The following is an 8,253-nucleotide window of genomic DNA, read 5'->3' on the forward strand; positions in this document are numbered from 1 at the left end:
CTTCATTTATTACTCCAATTTTTAAGGGATATGTAAGGTCAAAAGTAAACTGAGGGATAATTACTATGGGCAGGGCGGAGCTAGCATGGTAATCGGGGGTGCGGCCGAACCCAGTAACTTTGATCTAAATCCTATATTTGTCTTGGAAAATTCATTGAATATGTATAAATTGTTAATTTAGAACCCTGTAACTTAAACGAATTAGAATCCTGAACCCACAAGCTTGAAATCCAGGCTCCGCCTCTGACTATGGGTGAAGTATCTTATTTAACGTGGCACTAAATTCTTTACCTGCTTTATTATAATTTGTTTCTTTCTTTTTAAAACTATTTTTGTAGCTTAGCTGGTTGTTCACGACTCAAAAAGTTTCTGACGGTGATCATGGGAAAAAGATAAAAAGATACTACTGATTTGTTTATATAGCTTGGATTTGACTGACTGCTGATCTACACTGAAAATTAGGGTCAAACTCCGAGAACCGTGGCAACTTGGGCTAAAGAATATTAAGTACCTACTAATTTGCAAGTTGCATTTTGTACTAGTTGCTCTACTGAGCAGGATAGCATCCACCTATAGACAACATATATAGTAGCTTGATGATTTCTCCCCTGATGTCCGGGGTTTCGGATTCACGTGGTAATAGAGAATCGTCACAGTAAGAGGCACTTTACTTCCTAAGTGAGTCTATATGGCGCGCAGCGCATATGAATTAATTCAAGTGCCTTCCAAATGCTAGATGCTTAACACTATAAAATCTATAGAGTATGGCATAGTGATTAAGGGACCGAGTTGAAAATACGAAATCTCAAGTTAAGTTTTCAGCAAACGCTAAAATATTAGGTGACGGCTTTCCATATATCTGTTCAAGCAATTCGTGGATAGAATTACCTGATATCTATGTTGGTCAAAGATAGTAGGTATTCTTATAATTAATCGAGATGCACGCAAGTTGACTCAGACACCACCATTTTAATAAAAAAAAAGAGATACAAGCATATGCTTGAGTTTTTGGACAAATCCGTATAACCTTTAAAGCAAGCTGCTCATAATCATTAATCAGATAGCTGATATTACTTTTCTACTATTAAGAAGCATGGGGTGGGCTCCCTTTTCGTCGTCCGTTGTGGGGCCCCCATGAAAAAAAAAATATTTTGGCCTCATATTAAACGGTCCATAATTAAAAAAAAATGTAAAAAAAAATTATGCGCCCCATATATATTAAACAACAACTAATATTAAAAAAAATTGTGAGTCCCATATTAAAAAATTATGGACCCCATATATATTAAACAACAACTAATATTAAAAAAAAATTGTGAGCCCCATATTAAACACTAAGCATTATTAAAAAAAAACTGGAACCCACCACATCCAAACTCACGGGAAAAAAAAAAGTGGACCCCATATTAGAAACATTAAGCAATATTAAAAAAAAGTGAATTTCATATTAAAAAACAAACAATATTAAAAAAAATGTGGGCCCCGTATTAAACACCATGTGTATTCATAGCAAACACTGATATAGTAAAGTTTTAAATACGGAGCACAAACTACAATGTTATATTAATCGTGTTTTGAACATAGTTTCCCATATTGATAAAATCAAGCAATACATATAAAAAAAAATGTGAATCCCATATTAAAAAAATAAACAGTGTCAAAAAAAAAGTGCAGACTTTGTATTCTTAGCAAACACTAATATAATAAATTTTTAGCTACGGAGCACAAATTACAATGTTATATCAATCATGTTTTGTACATACTATATATATATATATATATATATATATAGTGCAAACTAATAATGTCCAAAAGGGAGGGCTTCATACTAAACAACACCAGAGAATATAAAAAATAAAAAAAACTATATAAAGCATGGGCTTAGACCCATGCTTCATCGTCCGTTGTCCCTTAAAAAAAAGGGTGGGCCCCATACTAGATAACACCGAGCAATAAAAAAAAGTGGAACTCACCACATCCAAACTCACGGGAACAAAAAAGTGGACCCTATATTAACAGAACCAAGCAATATTAGAAAAAAAAAAGTGAATCCCATATTAATAAAACAAACAATGTTAATAAACAAATGCTTAGAAAATCAAACAATTAAATCAATAATGATGGACTCATTGCCACATGCGTATCAACTCATTAGTGGGAGCAAATGAAATTATTGTACAGCAACATACTTAAAATACTCATATATTAAAATAAGATAGAATTTAATTACTTTTTCATTTTTTCCTTACTCTAATAAATGTGAAAAAATTGTGAGCTCCATATTAAACACCATCCAGTATTAAAAAAAGAAAAAAGAAAAAAATGGAACCCACCACATCCAAACTCACGGGAAAAAAAAAGTGAACCCCATATTCACAAAATCAAGCAATATTAAAAAAAAGTGAATTCCATATTAAAAAAACAAACAATGTTAAAAAAAATGTGGGCCCCATATTAAACACCGTGCGTATTCGTAACAAATACTCATATAATAAAGTTTTAAATACGGAGCACAAACTACAATGTTATATTAATCGTGTTTTAAACATAATATCCCATATTGACAAAATGAAGCAACATATAAAAAAAAAAAATGAATCCCATATTAAAAGAATAAACAATGTAAAAAAAAAGTGCAAACTTTGTATCCTTAGCAAACACTAATATAATAAAGTTTTGAATATAGTGTGTGTGTATATATATTATATGCATAAAAATAGTACAAACTAATAATGTCCAAAAGGGTGGGCCCCATACTAAACAACACCAAGCAATATACAAAATAAAAAATAGGCTTAATACCTAGATGGACCCTTAAACTTGGGATGTTTTGTAAGATAGGCATATAAACTTACAAGGTGACCAGATAGACACTTAAACTTACTCAAAGTGTATTTTTCAAGTTTTCCAGTTGTTTTGAAAACAAAAACTATATTTTTCAAACACTCACAATTTTCATGGCCAAACAAGCCCTAAATATATCACAAAATATTTTTTTTAAAATGCAAAAATAAGGCAAACGCATATACATGAGACTATAAATGTGCACTTAAACCAATAAATACTCGCTAATCGCAATTTTGCAGCTTTCAATTAACTCGGTTTTTTTTTTTTACACTTGAATAATTAAAAAACAATAACTTTAACCAATAAAAATCCTTAAAAAAAGAAATTTCAAATTAAGAAAACTGTAAAGCCGAGAAGAAAATCCTTAAAAAAAAGAAATTTCTTAATTTGAAATTTCTTTTTTTAAGGATTTTTATTGGTTAAAGTTATTGTTTTTTAATTATTCAAGTGTAAAAAAAAATCCGAGTTAATTGAAAGCTGCAAAATTGCGATTAGCGAGTATTTATTGGTTTAAGTGCACATTTATAGTCTCATGTATATGCGTTTGCCTTATTTTTACATTTTAAAAAAAATATTTTGTGATATATTTAGGGCTTGTTTGGCCATGAAAATTGTGAGTGTTTGAAAAATATAGTTTTTATTTTCAAAACAACTGGAAAACTTGAAAAATACACTTTGAGTAAGTTTAAGTGTCTATCTGGTCACCTTGTAAGTTTATATGTCTATCTTACAAAACATGCCAAGTTTAAGGGTCCATCTAGGTATTAAGCCTAAAAAATAAAAAAAATAAAAAGAAGTAACTATATAAAGCATGGGTTTAGACCTATGCTTCATCGTCTGTTGTCCAAAAAAAAAGGTGGACCCTATATTAACAGAATCAAGCAATATTAAAAAAAAAGTAAATCCCATATTAATAAAACAAACAATGTTAATAAACAAATGCTTAGAAAATCAAACAACTAAATCAATAATGATAGACTCATTGCCACATGCGTATCAACCCATTAGTCGGAGCAAATGAAATTATTGTACAGTAACATATTTAAAATACTTATATATTAAAATAAGATAGAATTTAATTACTTTTTCATTTTTTCCTTACTCTAATAAATGTGAAAATAATTGTGGGCCCCATATTAAACACCATGCGTATTCGTAGCAAACACTAATATAATAAAGTTTTAATACAAAGCACAAACTACAATGTTATATTAATCAAGCAATATATAAAAAATAAAAAAAGTGAATCCATATTAAAATAATAAACAATGTCAAAAAAAAAGTGTAGACTTTGTATTCTTAGCAAACACTAATATAATAAAGTTTTAGATACGGAGCACAAATTACAATGTTATATCAATCGCGTTTTGAACATAGTATATATATATATATATATATATATATATATATATATATATATATATATATATATATATATATATATATATATATTTTATGCATAAAAATAGTGCAAACTAATAATGTCCAAAAGGGTGGCGCCCATACTAAATGACACCAAGCAATATAAAAAATAAAAAAAAATAAAAAAGAAACTATATAAAGCATGGGTTTAGACCCATGCTTCATCGTCCGTTGTCCCTTAAAAAAAATGGGCCCCATACTAAATAACACCTAGCAATAAAAAAAGGAAGAAAAAAAAGTGGAACTCACCACATCCAAACTCATGGGAAAAAAAGTGGACCCCATATTAACAGTATCAAACAATATTAAAAAAAAAAGTGAATCTCATATTAATAAAACAAACAATGTTAAAAAACAAATCGTAAAAAAAAAAATATCAAATGGAGATCAAATAATGAATAAGGTAAATTAGTCAAATTATAATTCTAATCGACATTTTCTTAAAAAACCGTCCAAAAGATAACATGACAAGTAAAATGAGCTAAACCGAGAATATTTACCAAAAATTAAAAAATAGTATTTTTTCGTTTAAATAGAAAATCAATTTAGAAAATCAGTTTCTACTTTGTTTCGTTTTAAACATGTAAAATTAATTTAATAATTTGAATTATAATTATCTAAATCAAAATTTGATAAAAAATAATAAGTATTTTACATCTTTAAATTAATCGAATTAAAATTGAAAGTATCAACTGATGCTTAAATATTGCTATTATTTTATCTCAAAGAGAGGAAAATAGTTTCCTTTTAAATAAGTCTTCTCTTTTAAAAAGTATTAATAAATTTTCATAGCAAACACGAATAAAATAAAGTTCGAGATACGGAGCACAAACTACAATATTATATTAATCGTATTTTGAACATAGTATATATATATATATTATCATTATCTAAACATAACTACATTTACATAGATACACTATAATCCGAAATCTTGTGCCCGTGTGCAGCATGGGCATAGGCCATCTAGTTACTGGGTAGAAAACTTTGTCGTGAGGGCTTTGGAGTTGACTTTTGGACAGGTCTTACCCAGAAATGAACTGACGACTGCCTTTGCTTGTTTCTATTAGGCTGTTCCTTGTTTTCTGCAACTTTGTTTTTCTTTAGAATCTTTTATAACATATAAAATGCAATTACCTTTTTGCCTTGGCCTTTAAGGAGACGCAATTAAATACTAAACGTGAAATTTGTCCCTATTTTCACGCTGGTGTTTTTGTGATATGCTCTGGTGGACACTTATAATATTATATTTTTACTTGTATCACGAACCTAGTAATTAAGCTTTTATGTTATAAACTTTAAATTTTAAATTCGCATCTCATGATATGCACAACGTTCCTGATCTCGAAATTTCGCAGTTCATATGAGAGAAAAGACATTAAAAAGCAAAAATAAATAACTAAATAATTAGATCCCTGACCCATAAGCCATTATGTCGTAAAGCTTAGTTTGTATTATAAGCTTTATCTTTTTATTTTTATTTTTATAAGAATGTGATAAGTTTCATTATAACTTCCTCTATCCCATATTTAATACTGTCATTTTAGCTTTAATAAATTGTTCCAAAATAAGTGTAACCGTAAGAATTCAACATCAAAATTAGCAATTGTTTCTAACTATACCTTATCATTAATGAAGTAGTCCTTTTTCAATATTGCTCAATTCTTAAAAAACATCTATAAATAGGGAAAACTTAGTAAAACATCTATAAAACAACACTTAAAATGGAATGGAGTATTATTTAATCAAGTAATTTGACAACCAATTAAACTAACCGAATACTGACTGGTCACAAAACTAGTTTAATTTGATAAAGAATCTTTTTAAAATTAGATGAGATCATGCAAATTGCATGGTCATTACCATTCTTAATTAAATTATATACACTCATTTGGAGTTTAATCATCGAATCCCAACTCCCAATAGCTATGAAAAAAATATGAAGTTGATTAGTTTGATTCAAGAAGAGATGAGACACGAAAAATAGGATGAATAATTAAAAAAAAAATGCACATTATCTACAAATCATTTATAATACCAAGAACCAAAAGAGTTTCCATAACAAGTAAGAGACCAAGCAATAGGACAACAAATTTTAGTGGTATAAAAGTACGTACCCCATTAAACATTATCTGTTTCTTTCCTAAAAAGCAATGTGTCTTAGCTAACATCGTGGTAAATTCGCCTAAGAATAATCAACTAATTAAGACCAAAAAATAAAACAATTTCTTCGGAAAAAGATGCCTGTATCTAGAGCAGATTACTCTTATCTTCTGCATTATCAACAGTTATTACGTTAATTATTTTAATTGTGATGATGCATTCCCAAGTCTTCAACTTGGTCTTGATTGGAGGAAAATAGCATTAATTACAAAAGAAGATATGAATTAAATAAACAAAAGAAAGAAAGGGAAAGCAAAGACTTCTTTCTTTCATTTGATTAGTTTAAGCAACGTGGTTATCATCCAGACCAGCAACTATATGCAATTTAGCTTTTCCAACACATCCCTAATATGCTTTTTATTAGTTTAGCAGCTTTCTTCTTTTTAAAAAATATGTACAGTCAAACCACTTTATAACAACGTCAAATTTTACTTGAATTCGACTTCTCATGTTATACCTTACCTATAGCAACAACATCCATTATTTAATAAGAGCATCCATTATTTTACCTATAAAGTTTGAATGAAAGTCTTTGTCAGTTCAAGCGTTATATTATTACGCGGAGACAGGACTCTACGAAACAAGCTCCAGTTGTAGATATCTTCTGTTGAACTTGAAATATTTTTAATTTTAAATTAATTTAAAAATATGTATATTCTTTATTAGAGAATTCAATTCTTGTAGGAACAATATAACTAGTTATGAATTATTAATAATGTATTAACTTTTTTTAAAAATTAATTAATAAATTATAAATATTTTTGAGATTTTAAATTTATATTCTTTGTTTCCTTTATAGCATAAAAAGTTCGAAGAAATTACATCATTTTTGTATATAAGGACCCCAAATAAAATTCAAAATGTCAAATGCTATTATACTTATAATAACCGCTGGCAAAACAACCAACATGTAATACAGTTTTTTTAAAAAAAAAACATGTAATACAGTTAAAATTTCAAGTAACTGTAAGGGAGCTAAGTGGGAAATGTGATGAATACTAATTACAAGTTTACAGCCATAAGATTGAATATTCTCACGACCTTTTTGAAATTTTTTAACCAGACCCTAAAAGCAAACCAAAAAGAAAAAGTGCATACATCTTTTCGATGTAAAGGACGAGAGTGCTTCTTTGCCTACATTTTAATATGGAATAAAAGAAAAGTTTTGTGTTGGAAATGAAGAAGTTCTACTTTTGTAGTAATAGCCTGTTTGATCAAAGAAAAGGAAAAGATAACTTTATTAAAGGTAACGCCATAATCTTGAAAATTAAAAAGGTATCCCCTCTACTTTTTTCATTTGATTAGTTATTTTATGAACTGAAAGCTACGCAGACAACAACACATTCGCAAAATTTTCTGATTGATTTTTGAAAATGATGACACAACAAAGGCCATTAAAAAAAGAAATAAAAACATTAGATGCTACCAAGGCAAAGACTTTGATTAAAGAAAGCCAAAAGGAATAGCATTTACCATAACAAGCATCCAGCTTTAAAGTATCAAATTCACCCCCTTTTTGGTCACCCCAAAAATATCAGTTATTATCTCTTTTTATGTTTTTTTGTTTCCCTCGTTTAGTCAATGATTTTCCCGTTAGTTTAGGGAAAAAAATATTTTTCTTTCTTTTTCCTTTTTCTTCTTTCAATTTTCTTTTTCTCTTTTTTGTTATTCTATTTTGGTGGTTAGCTTCCTATTATTTAGGATCAATACACAATTTACCCGAGCTTACAGTCAAATCTCTATTATACACCCCCTCCTTTACGAGAAATTTCAAATGTTTCCTCAAGTCCGTCTAAATATATCTATAACTTTTGTGCTTGA

Source organism: Lycium barbarum, chromosome 12 (assembly GCF_019175385.1).
Source record: "Lycium barbarum isolate Lr01 chromosome 12, ASM1917538v2, whole genome shotgun sequence".
Lineage (NCBI taxonomy): Eukaryota > Viridiplantae > Streptophyta > Magnoliopsida > Solanales > Solanaceae > Lycium > Lycium barbarum.